The sequence below is a fragment of the Bufo bufo genome, chromosome 5, assembly GCF_905171765.1.
Source record: "Bufo bufo chromosome 5, aBufBuf1.1, whole genome shotgun sequence".
In the NCBI taxonomy this organism is placed as follows: Eukaryota; Metazoa; Chordata; class Amphibia; order Anura; family Bufonidae; genus Bufo; species Bufo bufo.
In genome coordinates this window covers 373,251,727-373,265,479 of record NC_053393.1, presented here as the reverse complement: position 1 = coordinate 373,265,479, position 13,753 = coordinate 373,251,727, and positions in this window count along the sequence as shown.

The window sequence follows — 13,753 nt, the reverse complement described above, 5'->3', positions numbered from 1 at the left end:
TGGCCAGGCCACCACTCATACCGTTACAGGGTGTCACAATACTTTGCAGATAAAAAAAAGTCAATATTTTTTTTTTCTGTGATATAATCGCAGTTGCAAGCCAGTGAGTGTCTGGCCCACAGACTGTACTGTGGCAACTGGCCAGGCCACCACTCATACCGTTACAGGGTGTCACAATACCTTGCAGATAAAAAAAAGTTAATTTATTTTTTCTCTGTGATATAATCACAGTTGCCAGACAGTAAGAGGCTGCAGGCTCACATACTGTACTGTGGCCACTGGCCAGGCCACCACTCATACCGTTACAGGGTGTCACAATACCTTGCAGATAAAAAATAGTCAATTAATTTTTTCTCTGTGATATAATCGCAGTTGCCAGACAGTGAGAGGCTGCAGGCTCACAGACTGTACTGTGTCCACTGGCCAGGCCACCACTCATACCGTTACAGGGTGTCACAATACTTTGCAGATAAAAAAAAGTCAATTTTTTTTTTTCTGTGATATAATCGCAGTTGCAAGCCAGTGAGTGTCTGGCCCACAGACTGTACTGTGGCCACTGGCCAGGCCACCACTCATACCGTTACAGGGTGTCATAATACCTTGCAGATAAAAAAAAGTCAATTTATTTTTTCTCTGTGATATAATCACAGTTGCCAGACAGTAAGAGGCTGCAGGCTCACAGACTGTACTGTGTCCACTGACCAGGCCACCACTCATATCATTACAGGGTGTCACAATACCTTGCAGATAAAAAAAAGTCAATTTATTTTTTCTCTGTGATATAATCACAGTTGCCAGACAGTAAGAGGCTGCAGGCTCACAGACTGTACTGTGTCCACTGACCAGGCCACCACTCATACCGTTACAGGGTGTCACAATACCTTGCAGATAAAAAACTGTGATATAATCGCAGTTGGAAGCCAGTGAGTGTCTGGCCCACAAACTGTACTGTGTCCACTGGCCAGGCCAGCACTCATACCGTTACAGGGTGTCACAATACCTTGCAGATAAAAAAAAGCCTATTTATTTTTTCTCTGTGATATAATCGCAGTTGCCAGACAGTGAGAGGCTGCAGGCTCACAGACTGTACTGTGGCCACTGGCCAGGCCACCACTCATACTGTTACAGGGTGTCACAATACCTTGCAGATAAAAAAAAGCCAATTTATTTTTTCTCTGTGATATAATCGCAGTTGCCAGACAGTGAGAGGCTGTAGGCTCACAGACTGTACTGTGACCACTGGCCAGGCCACCACTCATACCGTTACAGGGTGTCACAATACCTTGCAGATAAAAATAAAGTTTATTTATTTTTTTCTGTGATATAATCGCAGTTGCAAGCCAGTAGTGTCTGGCCCACAGACTGTACTGTGACCACTGGCCAGGCCACCACTCATACCGTTACAGGGTGTCACAATACCTTGCAGATAAAAAAAAGCCAATTTATTTTTTCTCTGTGATATAATCGCAGTTGCCAGACAGTGAGAGGCTGCAGGCTCACAGACTGTACTGTGTCCACTGGCCAGGCCACCACTCATACCGTTACAGGGTGTCACAATACCTTGCAGATAAAAAAAGTCAATTTATTTTTTCTCTGTGATATAATCGCAGTTGAAAGCCAGTGAGTGTCTGGCCCACAAACTGTACTGTGTCCACTGGCCAGGCCAGCACTCATACCGTTACAGGGTGTCACAATACCTTGCAGATAAAAAAAAGTTAATTTATTTTTTCTCTGTTTGACCATGAAGGAGAGTGAGCGCCAGATGACCTGGCCTCACCAGTCACCGGACCTGAACCCAATCGAGATGGTTTGGGGTGAGCTGGACCGCAGAGTGAAGGCAAAAGGGCCAACAAGTGCTAAGCATCTCTAGGAACTCCTTCAAGACTGTTGGAAAACCATTTCAAGGGACTACCTCTTGAAGCTCATCAAGAGAATGCCAAGAGTGTGCAAAGCAGTAATCAAAGCAAAAGGTGGCTACTTTGAAGAACCTAGAATATGACATATTTTCAGTTGTTTCACACTTGTTTGTTATGTATATAATTCCACATGTGTTAATTCATAGTTTTGATGCCTTCATAGTCATGAAAATAAAGAAAACTCTTTGAATGAGAAGGTGTGTCCAAACTTTTGGTCTGTACTGTATATATATATTGCAGTTGCCTGCCCGTGTGTGAGAGGCTGCAGGCTCAATTTTTTTAAAAATAAAATCGCAGTTGCCAGACAGTGAGAGGCTGCAGGCTCACAGACTGTACTGTGTGCACACCATTCATACAGGGTGTCACAGACAGTACCTTGCAGATAAAAAAAAGTCAATTTATTATTATTATTTTTTATATAATCGCAGTTGCCAGACAGTGAGAGGCTGCAGGCTCGCAGACTGTACTGTGTGCACACCATTCATACAGGGTGTCACAATACCTTGAAGATAAAAAAAAGTCTATATATTTTTTCTCTGTGATATAATCGCAGTTGCAAGCCAGTGAGTGTCTGGCCCACAGACTGTACTGTGGCCACTGGCCAGGCCACCACTCATACCGTTACAGGGTGTCACAATACCTTGCAGATAAAAAAAAGTCAATTTATTTTTTCTCTGTGATATAATCGCAGTTGCAAGCCAGTGAGTGTCTGGCCCACAGACTGTACTGTGGCCACTGGCCAGGCCACCACTCATACCGTTACAGGGTGTCACAATACCTTGCAGATAAAAAATAGTCAATTAATTTTTTCTCTGTGATATAATCGCAGTTGCCAGACAGTGAGAGGCTGCAGGCTCACAGACTGTACTGTGTCCACTGGCCAGGCCACCACTCATACCGTTACAGGGTGTCACAATACTTTGCAGATAAAAAAAAGTCAATATTATTTTTTTCTGTGATATAATCGCAGTTGCAAGCCAGTGAGTGTCTGGCCCACAGACTGTACTGTGGCCACTGGCCAGGCCACCACTCATACCGTTACAGGGTGTCACAATACCTTGCAGATAAAAAAAAGTTAATTTATTTTTTCTCTGTGATATAATCACAGTTGCCAGACAGTGAGAGGCTGCAGGCTCACAGACTGTACTGTGGCCACTGGCCAGGCCACCACTCATACCGTTACAGGGTGTCACAATACCTTGCAGATAAAAAAAGTCAATTTATTTTTTCTCTGTGATATAATCACAGTTGCCAGACAGTAAGAGGCTGCAGGCTCACATACTGTACTGTGGCCACTGGCCAGGCCACCACTCATACCATTACAGGGTGTCACAATACCTTGCAGATAAAAAAAAGTCAATTTATTTTTTCTCTGTGATATAATCGCAGTTGCCAGACAGTGAGAGGCTGCAAGCTCACAGACTGTACTGTGTCCACTGGCCAGGCCACCACTCATACCGTTACAGGGTGTCACAATACCTTGCAGATAAAAAAAAGTCAATTTATTATTATTATTTTTTATATAATCGCAGTTGCCAGACAGTGAGAAGCTGCAGGCTCGCAGACTGTACTGTGTGCACACCATTCATACAGGGTGTCACAATACCTTGAAGATAAAAAAAGTCTATATATTTTTTCTCTGTGATATAATCGCAGTTGCAAGCCAGTGAGTGTCTGGCCCACAGACTGTACTGTGGCCACTGGCCAGGCCACCACTAATACCGTTACAGGGTGTCACAATACCTTGCAGATAAAAAAAAGTCAATTTATTTTTTCTCTGTGATATAATCGCAGTTGCCAGACAGTGAGTGTCTGGCCCACAGACTGTACTGTGGCCACTGGCCAGGCCACCACTCATACCGTTACAGGGTGTCACAATACCTTGCAGATAAAAAATAGTCAATTAATTTTTTCTCTGTGATATAATCGCAGTTGCCAGACAGTGAGAGGCTGCAGGCTCACAGACTGTACTGTGTCCACTGGCCAGGCCACCACTCATACCGTTACAGGGTGTCACAATACCTTGCAGATAAAAAAAGTCAATTTATTTTTTCTCTGTGATATAATCACAGTTGCCAGACAGTAAGAGGCTGCAGGCTCACATACTGTACTGTGGCCACTGGCCAGGCCACCACTCATACCATTACAGGGTGTCACAATACCTTGCAGATAAAAAAAAGTCAATTTATTTTTTCTCTGTGATATAATCGCAGTTGCAAGCCAGTGAGTGTCTGGCCCACAGACTGTACTGTGGCCACTGGACAGTCCACCACTCATATCATTACAGGGTGTCACAATACCTTGCAGATAAAAAAAAGTCAATTTATTTTTTCTCTGTGATATAATTGCAGTTGCCAGACAGTGAGAGGCTGCAGGCTCACAGACTGTACTGTGTCCACTTGCCAGGCCACCACTCATACCGCTACAGGGTGTCACAATACCTTGCAGATAAAAAAAGTCAATTTATTTTTTCTCTGTGATATAATCGCAGTTGCAAGCCAGTGAGTGTCTGACCCACAGACTGTACTGTGGTCACTGGCCAGGCCACCACTCATACCGTTACAGGGTGTCACAATATCTTGCAGATAAAAAAAGCCAATTTATTTTTTCTCTGTGATATAATCGCAGTTGCCAGACAGTGAGAGGCTGCAAGCTCACAGACTGTACTGTGGCCACTGGCCAGGCCACCACTCATACCATTACAGGGTGTCACAATACCTTGCAGATAAAAAAAGTCAATTTATTTTTTCTCTGTGATATAATCGCAGTTGCAAGCCAGTGAGTGTCTGGCCCACAGACTGTACTGTGGCCACTGGACAGGCCACCACTCATATCGTTACAGGGTGTCACAATACCTTGCAGATAAAAAAAAGTCAATTTATTTTTTCTCTGTGATATAATCGCAGTTGCCAGACAGTGAGAGGCTGCAGGCTCACAGACTGTACTGTGTCCACTGGCCAGGCCACCACTAATACCGTTACAGGGTGTCACAAAACCTTGCAGATAAAAAAAAGCCAATTTATTTTTTCTCTGTGATTTAATCGCAGTTGCCAGACAGTGAGAGGCTGCAGGCTCAGACTGTACTGTGTCCACTTGCCAGGCCACCACTCATACCGTTACAGGGTGTCACAATACCTTGCAGATAAAAAAGTCAATTTATTTTTTCTCTGTGATATAATCGCATTTGCCAGACAGTGAGAGGCTGCAGGCTCACAGACTGTACTGTGTCCACTGGCCAGGCCACCACTCATACCGTTACAGGGTGTCACAATACCTTGCAGATAAAAAAGTCTATTTATTTTTTCTCTGTGATATAATCGCATTTGCCAGACAGTGAGAGGCTGCAGGCTCACAGACTGTACTGTGGCCACTGGACAGGCCACCACTCATATCGTTACAGGGTGTCACAATACCTTGCAGATAAAAAAAAGTCAATTTATTTTTTCTCTGTGATATAATCGCAGTTGCCAGACAGTGAGAGGCTGCAGGCTCACAGACTGTACTGTGTCCACTTGCCAGGCCACCACTCATACCGTTACAGGGTGTCACAATACCTTGCAGATAAAAAAAAAGTTAATTTATTTTTTCTCTGTGATATAATCGCAGTTGCAAGCCAGTAGTGTCTGGCCCACAGACTGTACTGTGACCACTGGCCAGGCCACCACTCATACCGTTACAAGGTGTCACAATACCTTGCAGATAAAAAAAGTCAATTTTTTTTTTCTCTGTGATATAATCGCAGTTGCCAGACAGTGAGAGGCTGCAGGCTCACAGACTGTACTGTGTCCACTGGCCAGGCCACCACTCATACCACTACAGGGTGTCACAATACCTTGCAGATAAAAAAAAGCCAATTTATTTTTTCTCTGTGATATAATCGCAGTTGCCAGACAGTGAGAGGCTGCAGGCTCACAGACTGTACTGTGTCCACTGGCCAGGCCACCACTCATACCGTTACAGGGTGTCACAATACCTTGCAGATAAAAAAAGTCAATTTATTTTTTCTCTGTGATATAATCGCAGTTGAAAGCCAGTGAGTGTCTGGCCCACAAACTGTACTGTGTCCACTGGCCAGGCCAGCACTCATACCGTTACAGGGTGTCACAATACCTTGCAGATAAAAAAAAGTTATTTTATTTTTTCTCTGTGATATAATCGCAGTTGCCAGACAGTGAGAGGCTGTATGCTCACAGACTGTACTGTGTCCACTGGCCAGGCCACCACTCATACCGTTACAGGGTGTCACAATACCTTGCAGATAAAAAAAAATTCATTTATTTTTTGTCTGTGATATAATGGCAGTTGCCAGACAGTGAGTGTCGGGCCCACAGACTGTACTGTGGCCACTGGCCAGGCCACCACTCATACCGTTACAGGGTGTCACAATACCTTGCAGATAAAAAAAAGTTCATTTATTTTTTGTCTGTGATATAATGGCAGTTGCAAGCCAGTGAGTGTCGGGCCCACAGACTGTACTGTGGCCACTGGCCAGGCCACCACTTATACCGTTACAGGGTGTCACAATACCTTGCAGATAAAACTAAAGTCAATTTATTATTACTCTGTAATAAATATAATCGCAGTTGCAAGCCAAAATGTGTCAGGCCCACACAGACTGTACTGTGCCCACTGCCCACCACTTATATAGGGTGGCACAGTACCTTACACGCATAGTACCACTTATCTAAAAAAAAAATATGACAGGCAGAGGCAGGCCACCCCGCAGGGGCCGTCGTGGTCGTGGTTCTGTGATTTCCACTGGCCCTGGAATAATGCCCAGTGTTCAGAGGCCACGTTCCCTGAACCCGAAAAATTCTGAGGACATAGTTGACTGGCTTACACAGGACACCCAATCTTCAACAGCTTCCGCTAAGAACCTTTACGCACCATCCTCCTCCAGCTCAGCTTCGGTCACCTGCTCTCAAGTTACCACTCTCCCGCCCGCCGCCACCACCATCACTACCACCACAGCCACCACAGCCGCTTCACTTGATCCATCAGAGGAGTTATTTACAAATAAGTTGGATGAAATTAGTGATGCGCAACCATTATTGCCAGAGGATGTAGATAACAGGGATATGTCTCAGTCAGGCAGGATTACACACATGGACGTACAGTGTGATGATGATGTTGTACTCGCTGCTGCTTCCTTTGCTGAGGTGTCAGATACAAGTGAAGTGGTTGATGATGACGATGTGTCCGTGGATGCCACGTGGGTGCCTGCTCGAAGAGAAGAAGAAGAGGGAGAAAGTTCAGAAGAGGAGACAGAAAGAAGGAGGAGACGAGTTGGAAGCAGGGGGAGGTCGTCGCAAGGAGCTAGTGGCACAGTCAGACAGCATGTCGGGGGTCATGGCACCCGGGGTCAGCCAGACAGCACGCCAATCAACGCATGCTGTTGCCACCACCAGAATGCCGTCATTGCAAAGCTCAGCAGTGTGGCAATTTTTCTGTGTGTCTGCCTCTGATAACAGCAATGCCATTTGCAACCTGTGCCAAAAGAAACTGAGTCGTGGAAAGTCCAACACCCACCTCGGTACAACTGCTTTGCGAAGGCACATGATCTCACATCACAAACGCCAATGGGATCAACACATGAGTACAAGCAGCACACAAACTCAAAGCCACCATCCTCCTCCTGGTCCAGAATCTTCAGCCACGTCAACCACTGCTGTCCTCCTTGCCCCCTCTAAACCACCCGCCACTCCGCCTCTTACCTTCAGCAGTTCCATCTCATCTGCCCACAGTCAGGTGTCTGTCAAGGAAATGTTTGAGTGTAAGAAGCCAATGTCACAGAGTCACCCCCTTGTCCGGCGTCTGACAGCTGGCTTGACGGAGCTCTTAGCCCGCCAGCTTTTACCATACCAGCTGGTGGAGTCTGAGGCCTTCCAAAAATTTGTCGCTATTGGGACACCACAGTGGAAGGTACCCGGACGATTTTTTTTTTCAAAAAAGGCAATCCCAAACCTCTACTCAGTTATTAAAAAGGAAGTCATGGCATCTCTGGCATACAGTGTTGGGGCAAGGGTCCATCTGACCACTGATACCTGGTCTGCAAAGCACGGTCAGGGCAGGTATATCACCTACACTGCGCATTGGGTCAACCTGCTGACGGCTGACAAGCATGGAATGCGTGGCTCTGCAGCGGAGTTGGTGACACCGCCACGACTTGCAGGCAGGCCTCCTGCCACCTCCTCTACTTCTCCTACTCTATCCTCTTCGATAACCTCCTCGGCTGAGTCTTCTTATGCTGCGGCGTCTGGCTGCACATCAACTGAATCCCCCCAGCTCCCCAGGGGCTATTCCACATCCCGGATACGACAGTGTCACGCTATCTTGGGGTTGACTTGCCTGAAAGCAGAGAGCCACACTGGACCAGCACTCCTGTCCGCCCTGAACGCACAGGTGGATCAGTGGCTGACCCCGCACCAACTGGAGATTGGCAAAGTGGTGAAATAACATGCCAGTGAGGCGCTTGATTTGCAACAGCCAGAGACGTTGAAATTCAACACTCCTAATGTTCGACCGCCTGCTCCAACAAGAAAAAGCCGTCAACGAGTATTTGTATGACCGGGGTGCTAGGACAGCCTCTGCGGAGCTGGGAATTTTTTTGCCACGTTACTGGACGCTCATGCGCAATGCCTGTAGGCTCATGCGTCCTTTTGAGGAGGTGACAAACCTAGTCAGTCGCACCGAAGGCACCATCAGCGACCTCATCCCATTTGTTTTCTTCCTGGAGCGTGCCCTGCGAAGAGTGCTGGATCAGGCTGTAGATGAGCGTGAAGAGGAAGAGTTGTGGTCACCATCACCACCAGAAACAGCCTTGTCATCATCGTTTGCCGGACCTGCGGCAACACTGCAAGAGGAGTATGAGGAAGAAGAGTCAGAGGAGGAATGTGGCTTTGAGGAGGAGGAAGACCAACCACAGCAGGCATCTCAGGGTGCTCGTTGTTGTCACCTATCTGGGACCCGTGGTGTTGTACGTGGCTGGGCGGAAGAACAGACCGTCAATGACATCAGTGAGGATGAGGAACGGGAAATGAGTAGCTCGGCATCGAACCTTGTGCAAATTGGCTCTTTCGTGTCTGTTGAGAGACCCTCGTATAAAAAGGATAAAGGAGAACGACCTGTACTGGGTGGCCACGCTACTAGACCCCTGGTATAAGCAGAAAGTTGCAGAAATTTTACCAAATTAACGAAAGTCAGAAAGGATGCAGCAGTTCAAAACCAAACTAAAAAATATGCTTTACACAGCTTATAAGGGGGATGTCACAGCACAACGGGAATCTAACTGGGGAAGAGGTGAAAGTAATCCTCCTCCTACCACGACGGCGGCAAGGACAGGACGCTTTACAGATGTGTTGTTGATGGAGGACATGCAGAGCTTTTTCAGTCCTACACATCACCCACAGCCCTTCAGGATCCAGCTTTAGAGAACGACTCGACCAACAGGTAGCAGACTACCTCGCCTTAACTGCAGATATCGACACTCTGAGGAGCGATGAACCCCTTGACTACTGGGTGTGCAGGCTTGACCTGTGGCCTGAGCTATCCCAGTTTGCGATAGAACTTCTGGCCTGCCCTGCTTTAAGTGTCCTGTCAGAAAGGACCTTCAGTGCAGCAGGAGGTATTGTCACTGACAAAAGAAGTCGCCTCGGTCAAAAAAGTGTTGATTACCTCACCTTCATTAAGATGAATGAGGCATGGATCCTGAAGGGACTGACAGTGGGGGATACGTTTGACTAACAAAAGGCATACCGGATGACTTTCGTGAATTCTCCGCCACCAACTAGGGTTCAAGCCGCAATGTTTTAGTCACCTTTCTGCCTGGAAAACATAAATTTTTCCGGCCGCTGCTACAACAGCGGCTGCAACAATACCATTATTTTTCAGGCATGTGTACATGCCTATTTTTTCTGGCCTCTGGTGCTGCACTGTGGCTGCAAAAACAAAACAAAAAAAAAAAGGGCACATACAAGTGTCAGTTCCCCTTCGTGATCGTTACCTTGTTGTGGTGAAGGGGCTTGCATATCACAATGAAGCGATCATTACCTCTATGAGTGTGTTGGCAATGTTGCCACACCCCAGATGATAAGGCCGTTGCTTCATTATGATCAGACCAAAAGCGATCGGCTGGATAATTTTTCATAGAAAAAACATTCATTTTTTTATTTTTTTTAAGTTGTATGGGTTTTTAATACATAAAATAAAAAAATCATAATAAAGTCTCTTAATAGTTTATTAGAAATAATGCAGACAATTTAAAAAATCCCCATCAATTCCAATACAAAGCAAGTACAGAGCTCAGAACTAAATTATTTCAGGATGTCGTAAAGGTTCGTAATTCGACAATGGTTAATCAATTTGACATACGTCCCCAGATAGGGTCTCACAGCACATTGCTCTGTGCACGCGCAGTGCCCCAACTTGGGAGTAAGAGGACCGACCAAGCTGCTTTTTCCATCTCCCGGTTCCTAAAATCAATTCAGTTTGGTGTATCAGAGTTTGGTCTGTCACTGTGAAGGCAGTCGAAGGTACCCGGCCTAAATTTCTTTTCAAAAAAGGCAATCCCTGATATGGGACGTAACAGGGATTAAACTGATGAGAATAGTACTACAGAAAATACCACTCATATCGGGTGGGACAGTAAATTGCACGGTGCAGACGCAGTGACCGTGGATTAAAACAAAAAGGAAGGGAGCCAGCATTTTTTTAACCATTTCCCCGTTTGAAAATTAAATTCAATAAATGGACTCCAGATTGGGGACGTAACAGGGATTAAACTGATGAGAATAGTACTACAGAAAATACCACTCATATCGGATGTGACAGTAAATTGCACGGTGCAGACGCAGTGACCGTGGATTAAAACAAAGGGGAGGGAGACAGCGTTTTTTTAACCATCTCCCCGTTCGAAAAATCAATTCAATAAATGGACCCCAGATTAGGGACGTAACAGGGATTAAACTGATGAGAATAGTACTACAGAAAATACCACTCATATCGGATGTGACAGTAAATTGCACGGCGCAGAAGCAGTGACCGTGGATTAAAACAAAGGGGAGGGAGCCAGCATTTTTTTAACCATCTCCCCGTTCGAAAAATCAATTCAATTCACCTTTCGGGGACCCTTGGTGTTGTACGTGGCTGGGTGGAGGAAGAAACCTTCAATGACATCAACGGGACATGGCTAGCTTGGTACCCAACCTTGTGCAAATGGGGAGTTTGCGGTTGGGCAAATGGACTGTTTGCAGTTGTTTGCGGTGCATTAAAAGGGGAGTTTGGTCTGTCAATGTCTCTGAAGCGGGCGTAACCCTTACACTACCTGATCGATACAACATCATACCTGATCGTATACACACACTGGATGTTTTAAACCACGTTGTTTAAAAAAAAAATTGGACTGTTAGGTGATTTATGCCCTTTATGGATTAAAACCCAACTCTGCGTCAACTATGTAATTTTCCATGGGAGTTTTGCCATGGATCCCCCTCCGGCATGCCACAGTCCAGGTGTTATTCCCCTTGAAACACCTTTTCCATCACTACTGTGGTTAGAAAGAGTCCCTGTGGGTCTTAAAATTCACCTGCCTATTGAAGTCAATGGCAGTTCGCCTGGTTCGCCCGTTCGCGAACATTTGCAAAAATTTGCGTTTGCCGTTCGCGAACGGAAAATTTTATGTTCGCGACATCTCTATTGACAAATACTGCGATGTGTGTCACAAGATTACTCGTTTTTCAAAACCACATGATATTGTATCATTTTATATATATACAGCCACTCAGTGGTTGTGATTTGGATTGCAGCCTGTTAAGTGTTCTGAGGACATGTCGCAATATTGCATTGAATTGGATTAATGAGAAATCAGAATCCAAACCAAAATAAAGCTATAGTAAGGGTGGACACATCTGTATGCTGAAATTTTTTTTATATATATATATATATATATATATATGTGAATTGCAATGCCTGGTCTTTTCACATATGGTTCTTATTTTACTGCCCAAATAAAGTAAATATTTACAAAAGTTTCATATAGCATAATTAGAGGAAATATGTCTACTGAAAGTAACAGGAAATACACAAAAAGGTATCTACGGTGGAAAGAGAACAATCTCGCTAGCGCCAACTTTTGGAAGTGGCTCTAACTTTTTAACAAGTCTTGAGACATAACAAGGGGAAATAGCCAAGCCAAACATGCATCTGCAGACAGCTGTTTCAGGGTGCTCACCCATCATCATTATGGAGTAAGATTCTGGTTGAGTTAGATGCCTTGGATGCAGCTTAGGCAGTATACTGGAGCTCTTTAAAGAGACCAGCAGTGTATGGAGAGTTATTGGCAATGCTCCATGGGAAAATAATATTTAATAATATTTAAAAAGATATATCCCAGGCATATCTCGCTAAAACCAACTTTTGGAAGTGCTTACCTATGAGTCAAAGGCCAACTTTTTAACGAATCCCATTTTTTCCTAAAATGGCTGCTGCACATGTTAGGAAATGGAGCAAGGAACTCTGGAAACGAGGGATCACCCACAATGCCATGCATGCAGCCAATCAGCAGCCAACCAGCTCTGTGATGTCACAGCCCTATAAATAGCCTCAGCAATCTTGGATTCAGCTAGGGACAGTGGTAGAAAAGACTTAAAAACTTTTACTTTGCTGTATAGAAGTTCAGGGAAAGGATAGCGAGGAATCATTCCACAGTATTGAAGCAGAACAGGGGAGGGGAGTTTACAGCCTGGAAAATAGGAATAATTCTATTACACCTTGCTGCACTAACTGCGGATCCAAATTGCCATTATACAGCTCTGTAATTCCAGCAAACTATTCTTGTTATTGGGGTACAAGTGCTGTTTGATACAGCCATTAACAGGGTTTATTACAAGGAAATATGTATATGTCTTATTTGCCCTTGTGCGGTGCAGTTATATGTTCTAAAGCATTTTTTGGCATGTATTAGTGAGGGGGAAAAAAGTTATTTGCCGTTCAGCGGTGCAGTTATATGTTCTATGGCTTTTTGTGCCGTGTATAAGTGGAAGAAATAAGGGCCTATTTGCCGTTCAGAGGTGCAGTTATATGTTCTAAAGCCCTTTTTGGCGTGTATTAGTGGAACACAAAAAAAGTATTTGCTGTTGTGTTGTGAGGTGAGAAAATTGCAGCCCTTTTTGGCGTGTATTAGTGGCAAAAAAGATATATATTTGCAGTTCAGCGGTGCAGTTATATGTTCTAAAGCCTTTTGTGGTGTGTATAAGTGGAAAAAAGTAATGGCCTATTTGCCGTTCAGCAATGCAGTTATATGTTCTAAAGCCCTTTTTAGCATGTATTAGTGGCAATTTTTTAATTATTATTTGCAAATTAAGCGGTGCAGTTATATGTTCTATAGCCTTTTGTGGCGTGTGTAAGTGGAAAAAAATAAGGGCCTATTTGCCGTTTAGAGGTGCAGTTATATGTTTTAAAACCCTTTTTGGTGTGTATTAGTGGCAAAAAAATATATATTATTTGCCGTTCAGTGGTGCAGTTATATGTTCTATAGCCTTTTGTGGCGTGTATAAGTGGAAAAAAGTAAGGGCCTATTTGCCGTTCAGCGGTGCAGTTATATGTTCTAAAGCCCTTTTTGGCGTGTATTAGTGGCACAAAATAAAGTATTTGCCGTTGTGTGGTGAAGTAAGAAAATTACAGCCCTTTTTGACATGTATTAGTGGCAAAAAAATATATATTATTTGCCATTCAGCGGTGCAGTTATATGTTCTAAAGCCCATTACGGAAAGTATTAGTGGCAAAAAAATATATATTTGCCGTTCAGCGGTGCAGTTATACGTTCTAAAGCCTTTTGTGGC